We start from the raw sequence: 16,123 nt of genomic DNA on the forward strand, positions 1-16,123 counted from the left end.
ACACTTAAACGCTGTAACGTGGTTACACACTTAAACGCTGTAACGTGGTTACACACTTAAACGCTGTAACGTAGTTACACACTCAAACGCTGTAACGTGGTAACACACTCAAACGTCGTAACGGGGTTACGCAACATTTAAACGTCGTAACGAGGTTACGCAAAACGCTAAACGATTTATCTTATTTTACTTGTGAACTCACCAACCTTGTGTTGACACTTTTAGTATGTTATTCTCAGGTAGCCGAGGCGGGCGCGCGGTTTAGGAGCATGCATTAATGAAAACACTTTTATTCTGCAAACTTAATTTTAACAGTTACATTTGGTTTTAAGTCGTCCTGCGTGACGCAACTTTTGAATTAAGGTTTTACGCTTCCGCACTTACTTTCATTTAAACGTTTTTCTTTGGTTTGGTTATAACTAATGATTCCGATCCTGCCAGTTCACACCCTCTGACGGTAAAACTCCGTTAGTGGATTTTGAGGGTGTGACAATACCAGGCCCTGATATGTGGGCACCCTCAAAATGCCCAACAATAATAACTACACCTAAACATCATACTCAGATTGGCAGACCGAAGAAGAGCAGGAAGAAGGCACTAGGCGAGAAGAAGAAATTGGCAGCTAGCAAGAAGATGAAGAGGAAGATTGAAGAGGTTCAGGAAGTGTTTTCTGCAGAAGGAAGACTTACCAAGTTGGGGCATGAAAAAAGTTGTGGAAGATGTGGAGGTTACGGACACAACATCAGAACTTGCAGGGCACCAATTCAACCATAATGATGTCAACTATAAAGTTGTGTTTGAGTTAGATTGATGGTGTGTGATCCTATTTAAGACTTTTGTTTGAACTTGCTGGTACCATGTGTGTGTTATCATGGTTTGTGTTTGAAACAATTTAAGACTTGTAGCATGTGTGTTTGATTTGGGACATGATGGTTTGTATGCTATTTTGACAGTATTTGTTTAATGCTTTTAAAACTAGTAGCATGTAGGCAAATCATGCAAACATTACAATAGATTTAATCATGTCAAATTAATGTACAATTCAAATGCAAACAATACTAGAAACTAACTACAATGTTACTTCCAATGACAATCATCATTTGACCAGTCAGAGTCCCACACTGGATCGTCTTCGTATGGATCATGAAAGTAAACTTCTTCCGGCTCACTGGTGTACTTGAAAGCTGCTTTCACAACCTCAGGGTCATAATCATCACCAGGATCCATTTCATATTCTTCCCTTTGTCTAAATAAGTCATCTTCTTGCACTAAATAAGCCATCAACTCATCTTCACCCAATTGATATTCCTTGTCTTCCATTTGACTTTTGCCTTGGTCAAACTACACTTTATCAATTTCATCGTTCCCTAACTCAACATTCTCAGTTTCATCATGGCTGCAACATGACTGATAATGTGGAACACAAATTTAAAGTAAATAGATGAAACAAGAAGCTCTAAAATTTAACATAAACTAAAATAACAACAACAAAGATTACATTATCCCATACTACAAAGACAATGTTAACAGCTAATCAATAAAAACACACATAAACGAAGAACAAAAACCAACTAATTCCTAGCAACATCTTCAAGCTTGTTACTTCTTTGGTTTTCATTCTTGCAAAATCATCTTTCTTGTTCATCATCTTCACCATTGCTTGAATTACCTTTTCACAACTAGGGCATGTGGGATCATCAGCCCATTATAGCCATTCACAACTCCCCTTCTGTAACAGACTAAATATATCAACAAATAAACAACCCTAATTCGATTCACAGATTAGAACAATTACCCCTAAAATTGACCTAAGCAACACGACAGACCAAATCATCATCGATTAACAGAGTAGAACCCTAATTCGTGAGTAATTAAAACTTACACAGCACAAGAATCGACGCCCCGGGTTTGAATCGGTCCTGGATATCCGGTAACATGTCGCGACACCACATGAACATCTCACACAAAGCTCATCCGCACGGCAAGGCTTGGAAGGTGAACCTGAGGAGAGTTGACTTGACTTGGATTGAGACATCCGTCAATCCGTCGCCGGATAATGAAATATTAAAGGGTTGAGAGAATCGCCGGAGATGGTAGCATAAAGGGAAAGGGGGTAGATCGATTAGTTATAAAGGAATCAGGGATAACATAGTAATTTCCTTTTTTTTAACGGGTCAACTGACAGTAGGAGTCAGAGAAACCCGCCGGAGAAACACAGTGGCCCAAACTTTGCAAATTCTTTTTCAGGGGTAAACCCATCGAACGTGGATATAAACCAGAGAGATAAAATGCAGATTTCTCTGACTTAAAAGAAGTTTGTTTGTTACAAGTGGTTAAACAATTGGCGCCATAACCCAATTCAATTGTATGGAGACAAAGCATTAACTGCCCTCTAATAATAATCAACTTTCTTATAGGTATTTACTTACCATAAGATACACAACTTGTTATATGGGATTATAAAAACAAATCGAAACTCAGAATAGGATCAATAACAAGCATCTTTTACAAAATAATTGGACGCGTGTATAAATATCATCTATACAAGTATATCAAAGTCCGATATAAATATGATGTATGCCTCTTATGTTGTATCTTCTCTAGCCCGAAACAAGAAACAAACAAGATAACAACCACCTGATTAATGAAAAACTTGAGGTGATGCGTAGTACTCGCTTTCTTTAAAAACGGGCCTTAAATCTTCTTTGCACATAAAATCGGTAGGGAAACAAACAAGATGCCCTCTCACACCCTCTAATCTAGCAATTGGATCAGTAGTCTTCATAGTCCCAGTTTGATGTAATTCCAACTTCTTTGGAGCTATTCCTAGGTCAATTGTTGTATGTCCTGATTTTCCTTTTAATTCACCCATTCCTTGCCTCAAAGATGCCCTGTGTTGTTTTTTCAAAGTATTTGTATAAAAATTAATTGAAAACCAGAATAAAACCCAAAAATGGAAAATGAAAAGGGGTAAAATGAAATATTGTACCTTGAATGGATAAAATCATTAGGGAGGCAAGAGAAAACATCTTGGTAGATCATGCTATTATTCTGTCATTAGCAAAGTATTGGAAAGTGTAAGCATAAAATAATACGAAAAACGGTGAGTTGGGTAACAGGTCAAAACAAGTCATTTATTGGTACCTTATATTCTTAATATTTTTTTTATTGTCTAATATAAAAATTTTATATTTCAATGACCGCTAACTATTCGATTATTACCTTTGCTGTTGCCATCCATATGTCTTTGTAGGTAGAATCAATCACAGGGTCAGCTATTTTATTGATCTATAGGAAGACAAAACAAAATCATAATAAGATACTCTTACTTGATGAATATTAATTAGTATCATACAAAACTAAGAACAACCTCAGTACTATGAAGACCAAGGTGTTCAGACCATAGTGAAAGCCGAAGACTTAATGCGAATTTTCCAGCCCTATATGGGTTGCCTCCCATATAAGATTCAACAACTTCTTTATCTTCAATAAGCACTCCAATCTGTATAGATTATATTACAACCAACTTAAAAATAAATTTGATTCAGTCAAAAATGAAAAATTGTAGTAATTACCTCAGAATCGCGTAATCCAAGTAAACTTCTGTCATTAATATTTGCTGATCCAACAATGGCTGTTTTATCATCTATAATCATAACCTTGCTATGCACATATACCTGCATTAGCATACCACCTATAAATATATCTAAACATGTACGAAATATTAAAGGAAATGCAACTAAAAGAAATGCAACAAGAAATATGGGCTTATAAAGATACCAGGCTGGTGGCGAGAAGCCCGTCATCAGAAATTTTACCATACGACCGAAGACCATAAAAAGATATGTAGTCATGAACTTTGGGACCGATGCGATCAGAAAGAGTATGCAATATAGAATTGGGCCCTCTTGATATTGTTCTATATTGCCAATGCATAATAGCTCTTACAGATGCTGCACCAGCATCATCTAGTCCACCCTGGAATCCAGGTAATAATGGAATAACAACGATAACCCGAAAACACTGTTTTTCATTATACGCTTGTAATATACGTTTGTACAAAGATTCCAACACACGGTTTCGTATGATATCGTCTCCAGAAAGACCCGAGATGAAAAATTGGTTCTGGGCACAAAAGATAAATGTCAATAACGCGTCTACAAAAGTCAGACTGTTGAAATATGCAACAAGTTTATAATGTATGACCTCAATGTAAACCAAGTGTTCGGCTTTCTCAATAAGTGTGCAATAAGCATTGTGAATGCTTTCTTCAACTTGACTTGTTCCGGCTGACCATAGACTCACACTTCTTATAATCTATATAGAATATATGAAACTTAAGAAAACATTATTAGTATGAAAATATTAATGTACAAAAGTTGGGGATTTAATTAAAGTTGACCTGGCAGCGACATGTGGCACGAGGACCAACTTGTCCGGTTTCATCTGATGCACCAGCGAGGTTCAAATTGGACCGCCCTTGCTCATCAACAAAGCCTCTCATTGGCATGTAAGAAACCAAAGGTTCAAATTTTGATTTTCTAAAAGAAAATGGAGCCCGAGGCGGCCTGCTGGGCTGGCCATGAGTATTGTGGGCTTTACTCTGCCCGTTCTGTTTTGGATGTGCACTAGAAGTCTCTAGACCATCAGCTTCTTGAGGGATTAGTAATGGGATGTCTTGAAAAGCCGAAAAAGAAGGTAACGAATCTTGTCGGTTTATTGCTTTCGGTATATCGATGTTTTCAGTTCTCCCATCTTGTTCTCTGTTGTTACCCATGTAATGTGGAATAACCATGTGCTGATGCGGCATAAGCAGTGGAATTGTTTGCTCATAAGGAGCTTTACTTCTCTAAAATAAATATTATCATAACCAAGATTAGATCATAAAAACAACAACAAACTTTAACCTTAAATGTTACTTCAAAAAAACCTTGGCGTAATTCCAACGCTGAACAAAGTGTCGAGCAATATCGCGACATGGTGGGCCCCACAATGCACAGTGAACATCATGCCATGGCATACGAGGATACCTTTCACGATTCAGCTCGTCTTTTAGAGTATCTTCCCATGAATTAGGTTCTGATTCCCTGTAAAGTTAGGATATATAACATTTATATCATAATTTCTTAACCGCCTCATATTCAAATAACAAAAATAAAACTACCTAGGGTTATAATAATCTTTTCCGGGCCATATCATAGGCGGGTGATCACCCACTTTGTGCTCATACGAGTCATAACGACCAAAGCAAAGATCTAGTCCACCAATGAAGCAAACCTCATGATCAACAATCACCAATTTCTCATGATGGGACCTATATTATTTTACCATAAGTAGAATATTAGTTTTAAAGATCAGCATGAACAATAATGTGAGATGTAGAATGTTACCATAAATAGACACCACTCGAAAAATGGTCCGGATGGCGTAGAACTCTGATGTTCTCATGAAGTGCAGCTAGCTTTTTCTTACTATAAAAGCTATTAATTTTAAGAGCAAGAGCTAGCTCTTTATACATCAGAATATAAATCTGCATTAAAGATACATATTTTTATAAATCTGCAATAAACATAATATAAAACTGTTGATGTGGCATTGGTATCATACCTGGACCCCTTGCTTGGCTTTCGTCTCCAGTAAATTATCTAGGCGAGAAGAGGCGTTGGAATGAAAAGGACGTCGTAAATAAAGATCCGGGCACAACCACCACCCGCACATAAATATCTGCTTGAAACCAATAATCGGTTACAACTCTTTTGAACTGATTATGGTGACTATTAACTTGAAATTAAGTAACTTTGAGTGAAAACCTCTGATTTTGCATCTTCAATTGCTAAAGCAATTGCGTCAAAAGCTGCACGACCATCAATGAACCACTGAGCCTGACTATCGTCGTCAGTCAGGCCCCGGGGTGGTGCAAATGACCCGAACCTGTGAGGGTGGCACCACCCCTCGGGTGGCCGAAGCCCAACATCATTAATTGCGGAAACCCATGATCTTGCTTTAGCTTTAGATCTACTTCTTAGTATTATCCTCCGGTTTCCACTTGCCACCTAATGTCATTTTGGCTAATAAGATAAGTATCACCATCCTAATTAGTCAAGTCAATAATTGTATTATACTTGCCTCAAACGAATGGCGTAAAGGGTTACGATCGTTTACTTCTTTTGCTAATGACACCTGGCCTTCACCCGTCCCATGTGGAGACAGTAGAACATCAAATACAATAATATCTAGCGGGTCCTTGTCGAATGGATCTTTTAGCAAGGCCAAAAATCCAGGTTTCAGCACAGCCCAAACCTACAGGCATTATGTATTATTAATAAACTATGCATATCTTTTAATTATAATTACAAATAAACCATAACTAATATATATTGTCAGCGCGATACCTGTTGCCAGTTGTCATTACAACAATTGAACCAATGACAAACGGAACATAGTCTCCTGTCATCATTTCCTGGTATTTTCGGTAAATGTTTCACAAACACATATTCTTCTTTATGTTTAGACCCGTATTCGGGACAAAAAGATAACTTAGAAGCCTCCATAAACCTGCAAACCTGCAATGAACATTTTACTCATGCATTAATAACAATATTATAATTATAAGCCGATGTTATCACACGCCTTTCAAATAAACTTTACCTCTCTAGAATTTGCAATGTCCAGATTGCCAAGAAAGTGATTCATGTACCCCTGCATTGCTGTCATGGCACGGTCTGACATGGAATGTTGCCTGCCAAGTGGCGGCCGGATCATTGGCAATGCTGCTCTTGAAGGAACATCTCTGAACAAAAAACCACCTGTAAGAACTATGATCATTACAGCAAGAAAGGATGAATCATCAGTACCAATCTTGAAAACTCAAGATGTTCAGGAGTCACCTGTTTCTGACACTGTCATCGTTGTTCACGGGTGTGACGTCATCGTCAGGATCATCGTCATCATCATGATCATGCACAACTTGTGTATGATCCATCAATCCTATGTTATGAAGCCATTCTTTGACCTACATAGGGAAGACCACAAATAATGTAAATATAATTGTTCATTACAAATCACTACATTCTTTCGAGAACAAAAAGAACAAACTTAAATCGTTTAACTTTTCTTACCAGTGGTTCATGTTATTTAAAACTTTTACTTCATACATAAAAATGTCCATAGTAATTATATACACTAAAAACCATAAACTAATTTGTTAATATGCTTCAAAACTTTTAAATGTTTACCTATGTGTAGGACATATAAACTATAAATGAATTGCACATGTCAAGGTTTTATGAATAAATACATTTTGTTAATATTCTTGTAGAATATATTAGAATAGATGAATAAACATTTACACTTCAACCATAAGTATTGGATCATTTCAGAAGTTTTTTACAGCGAGAAGTGCGAGAAGTGAAGGTGTAACTCCATTAATCCCTAATTTCACTCCATTTCTTATGTGTAGGTGCGTTGTGTAGCCGCGCATATGTATATGTGTAGGTACGTATGTTTGTATATGTGTACGTATGTTTGTATATGTGTATGTATGCTTGTATGTGTGTAGGTACATAGGTTTGAATGTGGCTCGGTACATTTATATGTTTTTGGGTAGGTTTGAATGTGTAATTAAGACAAAAATACAACCAACCTACATATATGTATGTAACATCATATGAAAGAGGGTGAAATTAGGGATTAATGGAGTTATACATTCACTTCTCGCACTTCTCGCTGTAATATCACTTCTAGCAAGATCCATCCCAACCATATATGTAAAAAAAAAACTGTGATAAATTACATTAAACTCACTTGTTCTTGTTTTTCATGGATTTCTTCAATAATGGCACGTTTTTTCAAAGCAAAATGCAAATAAAACACATGTGAAGCCTTCTTCACCAGCTGCCACTTGAACTGACATACATAATTGGGCATTTAATTCCAAAATCCAATCTAGGTTAAGAAATTAAATATTCATAACAACCACATTCATAATAAAAAAACCTATGAATCTCAAACTAACATGATCTCATCAGGAACATGTTGCATGAATGGAAACTGATCAATGCCATGCATTATTAAGGATTTTAAAGACGTGATTACAAATATTATTCATAATATAATATGAAACAAGACCTGTTTATATTGAAAGTCAATAGTGTAGGTAAGAAGCACGGGGCTAATGATATCACTCGCATCATGACGAGATACTTGAACGATTGTGGCCTTGGGTAGCTCGTCGAAAATGCGACTAGGCTCAGGCGGGTTCGAGAAGAACGATGGCTCCGATTGCATTTGCACGTAACGCGTTGATTGGTCCGATGCCATTGTCATATTGTAATGTGTTACAGAATTCCGATCAAAACATGAATGGCATATATAATTGTATATGTTTGGGATGAAAAGTGGTAGCGAGGTGAAAAGTGAAAAAAAAGTATGGAAAGTGATTCCGAATGTGTTCCGGAGCACTTTGTACGTTGGTGTCATGGTATGGAGTGGATTTTGGATGACTTCCGATCTTTACGTACGTGTGTTATCATTGGGTCGGGTAATGTTGGTATTTACAACATACAACTAAGATATGGTTTGTTACATTCTACGATGTTAAATGGACTTTTAATTTGCGAATACTTTGTTACATCGAATGGTTATTTGCACCAGGGCCAACTCTATCAAGTATCAACTAGTCTTTTTCCTCATCTTTGTTTAAGGATTTATCTATGTGAGGGCGGTTATTGTACAATAATACCTAATCGTACGATAGGTACGAGACTAGTTTAAGCGTCTGATGAAAAATTGAAAAACACGCGCCTCAATTCTTTTATAAGGGTAAGATCGTCAAATAATCTCCCATAAACCATCCCAAAAATCACTATAACACGGCGATGATTCAGTTCTACGTTTAAGAGTAATCAGAAAGTACTAGGCACGGAAGGAAGATGGAGAAATTGAAGAACCCTAAATCATCTACTTTGGGAAGGGAACGAATATCGGAAGAAAATCATGATAGACCTCAGATTACAGAGAAAACATGTGTTTTTTTATAATTCCTGTAAGTGTTTAGGTTTAATTACTGTTAAAATGTTACCGTTGTTTATTTAAGCGTTTATGGTTCTTGTATCAACTGTATCTATGTAATTAAGCGTTTGACAAGCGTTTAATTCTTGATATGCGTTTGACGAGTGTTTATAATTTTTGTATCATATTTTTTTGTTTTATTAATCTGACTGTGTTGTTAAGCGTTTTATAAGAGTTTTAATGTTCTTGTATCATATTTTTGAATTTTGTTAATCTTGATGTGGTGTTAAGCGTTTATGGTTCTTGCATCATCTGCATCGATGTAATTAATCTAGATGCGATTTTAAGCGTTTTAATATCCTTGTATCAATTGCATCTATGTAATTAATCTGACTGTGTTGTTAAGCGTTTGATAAGCGTTTAAATTTCACTGTATGAGATTTTTCTATATAATTAATCTAGATGTGATGTTAAGCGTTGTTAAGCGTTTTATAATTCCTCTTAATTTCCCCCACCCCCTGTTTTGTCGAATGTATGTGATTCAGTTAAGGGTAGCAAGCCAGGTGAGAAAAAGAATGATGTTAAACGAAAGACTGTTGATAAGAAAACTAAACAACTTGATGCCGCAGTGAAAAAAGTTAAAATAAAACATGTTGAAGCAAACTATGATTCAGACTTTGATACACCAATTAACAAGTTATTAGTAAAGCAGAAAGACGTGGAAGACAGTACCTCTAACTAGGACTTTCAACGTCCAAAGAAGAAAGTTGTTAGAGAAAAGAAGTCGGCTGAAAGGATATCAAGGAAACCTTTTGTTGAATTTTTAGATAAAATGTTGAGAATGAGATGTGCACCTTTTAATATTGTTGATGTGAAGGCAATGAACTCTAAACAACAAGCTTGTGTGGAAGCAATGGGTTTTGGGTCAATATTAAGACTACAAGTAAACCAAAATCCAACAATTTTGGGATATTGGTTGCTGATGAACTATGATCAACATTTTAATGAATTGAACATCGGAAGTCGTATTATTAATATAGCACCACAAAAGGTGCATGAAGTGTTGGGAATAATGTGACACTCGTCAATGTCAGGTTAACTCCGTTAATTCAAACTCCGTCAATTCAAACTTAAGATCACTTGATCTATAACGCACATCTCATTACATTTAAACTAGGGTTTTAAATGACGCTTGACAATTACTACATGTGTAATCTTTCGGGATTGCACCGAAACGCAAACGAGTTGACGCAAACCATTGGTGAATAAACGAAAAACATCCAAACAATAATTATGTGTTAGGCTTATGTGTTATTTGATAATATCATTTAGAACACTAACTCAAGATGCAAACAAGTTATTTTATGCTAGAAAAGTAATATTTAAAAGTTGAGGGACCATTGTGTAACATGTTATTATTTAATAATAACAAAACCCTAACCTCCCCTCCCTCTCTCTAATCCCGATCACCCCCCCCCCCCCCTCCCCTTGCTCCCTTGGCTGCCGTCAACATACACACACATACACACAAGATTTTTCAAGTTTGGTTGAAGATTAAGGTGCTAGGAAGGTATAAACAACTATCCTATGTATTTTACATGTTTAATTTTGATCTTGAATGGGTTAATCTAAAACCCTAGGTCACGAAAATTATGAGTAGGATGAACTAGGGTTGATTATATGTTTGATTATGCTTTGGTTATTGATTTAGATGATCATATGTGATTTTGAACGGTGAAAGATTGTTAAATCATTGATTGTTTGTAAACCCTAAAGGGTGACTACTGATTTTGATGAATAATTATGTTTATTACATGTTTGGAGATATGTCGTATGCTTAGGATGCATGTTAGACAATTGTTTGTGCTTGCTGAATTTTGACAGCAGAGATTGTAAAACTTGAACAACATGTAACTTGTTAAATATAAAAGCAAACTGAGCTAGTTATGAGTCTAAAAGGTAGTACTCTGAGTCTAGTTTCCAGAAAACCCAACCACGCCTAATTTGGAGGTGCTTTGGTTGCTCAAACGATTTAAATGTGATTAAAGGTCAAAACTGGTACTGGACAAATTGTAAGTTATGTTTAGACAACTGTAACTAAATGTTAATGTGGTAATTGGTTGAGGTTGTTAACACTACAGGGTACTATGTTGAGTCTAGTTTCTATAAAGTCCAAAATTGTAATTTTTGGACGAGTAAGAGTTAACTTTTATTATTTTACAAAACTGAAGTGCAAATCTGAATTGTGAGACCTGCTGTTAGGTTGTTTTGTAATTATCATATCTCATGAACTACAAGACCAAATGGGTTGGTTCCACTTCTGGAAGCTAACTTGTTGAGTTAAGAACCTAACCCAATTGGTCTTGCATTAGTTGGATTTTTCATTTAACGGGAATAACAAATAACATTCTGTTGCGCATGATTTTGACTGCTGTGAGTTTGCTGTAATATTTTGATCATTGTGAGAAATCTATGTGGAATAAAAATACAATAAAATACGTTCTGGAAACCTAACTCATGTATGTTTTTGTGACGATTTTTGGTGAATTAATTGAGATGCTATGATCTGTTGAATAGAGTAATCTTTCAAGTAGAATTCTGTCTTGATGAAACTAGCTGCTGAACTTTGTGAAAATACATGAAACATGCTAATTGCTAGATAATTGTTATGTTTTGACCAAATTGCCCTTGTGGGGAATAATTGCTAGTAATGTACACTATCAACACTTGACACGTAAGTAGTTGTTCACACATGTAAAGTATCACAAATGTATTTGTTAAGTCACACACGATCCACAAACGAAACACGAAACGTATCTTGTGCATAGGTATTATGTGCCGAGTCTAGAGACTCGATAATAGTTCCAACACTTAGAAAATCTCCTTGTTGTTTTAGAATGCTAGCGAGGGTTTTCTGCGACGCGCATCACTTGGGTGACTTGTTTTTGGAATTCTTCGCAAACAGTGAGTTTCACGTTCCCCTTTTAACTCTTTTAAAACGTTTTTCACTTGGGGGAGAATACATACTCCGAAACGCTTTAGATTTTGTTATTTATTATATATCACTTGTAAAGGCTACGTGGCAAACGAAATAACCGAAGTCCTTCACACATCGAACCGTTTAGTATTGGATAATAGCGAGTCACTGTTGAGTAGTACTACTGGGTTTGACAAACCCCACCCAACGCTAAGCTCGACTGGAGGTCGAGTGGGTGTAATGTTGGCTAACACATTACCATGGTCGGGATAGACCTGGTGGCAAGGCACATGATAAACAGTCAGCTTCGGTGTCGAACACTTAGTAATACTTGCTTTATAGGCTAGCTACCTATAGATATATAATTGATTTATCACTATCTAGTAACGCAAAACGCAAAACGCAAACGTAAACGTTTTATTGATATAAACTTGTGAACTCACCAACCCCGTGTTGACACTTTTAGTATGTTATTCTCAGGTAGCCGAGGTGGGCGCGCGGTATAGGATCATGCATTACTTTGAACGCTTATGTTTATGCAAACTCATTTTTAAACTGTTATTATTAATTGGGTTTTAAGTCGTCCTGCGTGACGCGACACTTGGTTTATGGTTTTACGCTTCCGCACTTATTTACACTTAAATGTTTTCGTGGTTTTAAACTTTACTTATGGTTTGATTATAACTAATGATTCCGATCCTGTTAGTTCACACCCTCTGACGGTAAAACTCCGTTAGTGGATTTTGAGGGTGTGACAAATACCAACGGGTAAATTACTAGTTTTAGACAAGAGTAGACCAAGATTGGAGGATGATGTAACTACAGATCTGTTCAAAAATCAATTCCCGACTGCAAGAATAAGTATAAAATATGTGAGAGAGAAATTGGCTGAAGATCATGAAGTTGGTGACTTGTTTAAGATTAATTTCCTTGTGTTGTTCAACACATGTATTGGATTTATGACAAAATCAACAACAGTCAACCAACGATTCATCATCGCAATCGAGACACTCTTAGATATTCCAAATATGGCATGGTGCAGCTATGTGATTAAAAACTTGAAGACGACAAAGGAAGACTGGAAAGATATCAACGATCAATAAAACAGTCTCATCACCTTACTTGTGATGCTTTACACAGATGAGTTCCAAAAAAAATATAGTCCATTTGGGGGCTCCCGTCACAACACCTGCAGTTAACTACATAACAACAAATCTTAATAAGATGGAGAGATACTTATATAATAATGGTCATCCTTTAGAAGATGATGCTGAAAATGATGAAGAAGAGGAATACGCTGCTGATGTTGAGGCTGCAAAAAAGGGAATGGATAAGACTGCAATTTGTGACATCCCACATCGGTTGGAAAGGAGAACTAAGCCTTCTTTATAAGGAGGTGGATACCTTCCCCATCATAACGCGTTTTGGGCACTTAATGGTAGTGGATGAGAGGAGACATCCACAGTTAAGCGTGCTCAAGTGGGATAAGTATGAGGATGAGTGACCACCTGGGCAACCAAAAGCAAATCCGTGAGGCGATGGTGGTACATCTCGGCCAAAGCGAACAATATTATGGTATGGTGGTAGCTGGGCTGTTACAGATGGTATCAAAGCCAAGGCCGGACCGGTAATGCTAGGTCCCGCGAGGACGCTGGACCCTTAAAAGGGGTGGATTGTGACATCCCACATCGTTTGGGAATGAGAACTAAGCCTTCTTTATAAGAAGGTGGATACCGTCCCTATCATAACGCGTTTTGGGCGCTTAATTGTAGTGGATGAGAGGAGAATTCCATATTTAAGCGTGCTCATGTGGGAGAAGTATGAGGATAGGTGACCACCTGGGCAACCAAAAGCAAATCCGTGAGGCGATAGTGGTACGTCCCGGCCAAAGCGGATAATATTATGGTGCGGTGGTAGCTGAGCTGTTACACAATTGAGGCTGCTGATGTTAGGGCTGCTGCTTGCGATATTGTGACATTCGTCAATTTTGGATAACTTGTTTGAACTGTAAACCGACCCGATTTGTAACCCGGATATTTTGATAATATAAAATAATGGGTTTTTATGTTACATAATCATTTCACACTTGTCGGATTTTGAAAACACCTTTTACGGGTTTTAAAATGCTTCTAAAACGCTTAAAACACCTCGAAACGAACTGCATGGACTAAAGCTGCCAAACAACCAAACCTGCCCCCCCTAGCACTCCGCGCGGCGTGGACAGGGAGGCTAGGCTGGTCGCGCGACGCCTAGCCATGTCTGCAGATCCAAGTTCGATTTATTGTTGTTTTGTTGCTTTGTTGACTTGTTTAACCAAACAAAACTCATGAAAGTCTTGAAATAAAACATAGAAATAAACCTTGACCATTACCCTATATAAACAAGCTTATCTTCTTCATTTCAACCCTGTTCATCCACTTCTTTTCTCTCCCAAACAAAGAACACAACTATATCTTTTCAAGGTTTCTTAATAATCAAACAAGAACTATTCTTTAATTTTGTTTTGTTACTTAGTAATTGAATATTGTGGTACAACATATATATAATATGCACCCCTTGTTTACCTTCAGCTTTCACCTTCTCCGGCCATGGTCGGTTGAGGTGATACGCTACAAGACAATGCTACATGGAGGACTCATTATAGTCCTTGATTATACTATATTTCCTTTAATGCTTATTAGTCTTGTTTAAAGTATAAGTAGTTTAGTTTCTAATTCATGTTAAATGAGTTCCAAGGTATTGGGTGTGAAGTCACTAGCCTCAGTTTTTATCCCGAGCTGAGAACCGAACCAAAACCGAACTCTTGTTTACTAGTTTTGTTTTAAATAGTTAAATAAACATGTTTATGTAAGATTTGAATATTATAACTTCTAAAATCATTTTTATAGTTCTATGGTTTTTGGGTATGTGGCAACCATCCTCGGTATTATTCCGAGTCAAGGACTGAAACAAAACCGAACTAAACCGAGTTCACTCGCTTAAGACACACAAGTGTGTTTTGGGCCATCGAAACTCATCTTTTTCTTCAAGAATGTATTTTAAACGGATTTTAAATTATTTTCTCAACATAATTGGTGTGTCGGAATCCAACTTGATCTTATAACAAGTTTGGACCGGTAAAACCAAATACTCGTTTAACGGACGTTAAAGTTCTTCACAATAGAACTATATACTTGGTTAAGTCTTTTGATTTTTATTGAGTTATCTTATAACATTTATCACTTTGGAAAATTGACTTGGAGTTTGGTAAATTATCAAGACTCGAATCGGAAATCCGAACACTCGATTAAAACCTCGTTTTGGTATTTATATAACAAAGGGTTTTGCAATAGTTCATTATAACCCATATTGTTACTTAACATAGGTTGAGTAATATTAATGAATGGAATACCAATACCCGGTTTCGGGTAAACTTATTTTCAAGAAACATGTCCTTAATTTCTCAAATATTTATATTTTAAGCCCTTAAGTTTATTTATTTACTTTATTTGTCATATATTTTACTTTAAACCTTTTTCAAGGCTACCTACTAACTTAAGACCCGTTTAATCTAGGCCTTGCTCGTTAAACCGATCTCCGATATTTCACGAATTAATCTTTCAAGTTATTTAGTTAACGTTAGTACTTTTTCATCCCCTGTTTTCCATCTTACGTTTTGAGGGTGGCATTTCATACTTATTTAAACTCAAATGATTTATACTTGTGTCTCAATCCACAAACTCTTTAGTATATGTTACTTAAATAAATGCTTGATTTGGTGTTATATGTTTTACATGATTACATGCTATATGTTTATTGCTTTAGGCGGGTTGGCCTCTATGAAACTATTAAGTATGATCATACGCACCCCTAACTACTTTAGCCCCGTGCTAGTAGCATGGGGCAACTATTATCCGAGTATATTTGGTTGTTACCATATAGAAAAGTGTCTCAAACTATTTACTATTTTTCCATATACGAGTTGTGGATTTCATCTTTTATATACTTATTGTTCAAAACTATAAAAATTGCTCACCAACAATTCTTACATTATACACGAATTTAATCATATACTTCACCTTTTCTTTGCTTACTTGGGTGACACAGGCTTTCTCTGTTCGAGTCTAAGCATGTAGGATGCTTATTCTCTCGAACTAT

The 16,123-nt window shown here is 36.5% G+C and overlaps 1 pseudogene across 1 annotated transcript; it reads right to left on the reverse strand.

Moving 5' to 3' along the window:
• Nucleotides 1-2,455: 2,455 nt before the first annotated feature.
• LOC143590583 (phospholipase D zeta 1 pseudogene) lies at nucleotides 2,456-3,683 on the reverse strand (annotated as a pseudogene). Its single transcript, XR_013145495.1, has 3 exons — nucleotides 3,576-3,683; nucleotides 3,371-3,502; nucleotides 2,456-3,288 (listed from the first exon to the last, which is right to left on the reverse strand). The product of XR_013145495.1 is annotated as a phospholipase D zeta 1 pseudogene (transcript).
• Nucleotides 3,684-16,123: the final 12,440 nt, after the last annotated feature.

The sequence above is a fragment of the Bidens hawaiensis genome, unplaced genomic scaffold (assembly GCF_021521415.1).
Source record: "Bidens hawaiensis isolate Kalapana, Puna unplaced genomic scaffold, B.hawaiensis_p1.1 tig00038673_1, whole genome shotgun sequence".
Taxonomy (NCBI): domain Eukaryota; kingdom Viridiplantae; phylum Streptophyta; class Magnoliopsida; order Asterales; family Asteraceae; genus Bidens; species Bidens hawaiensis.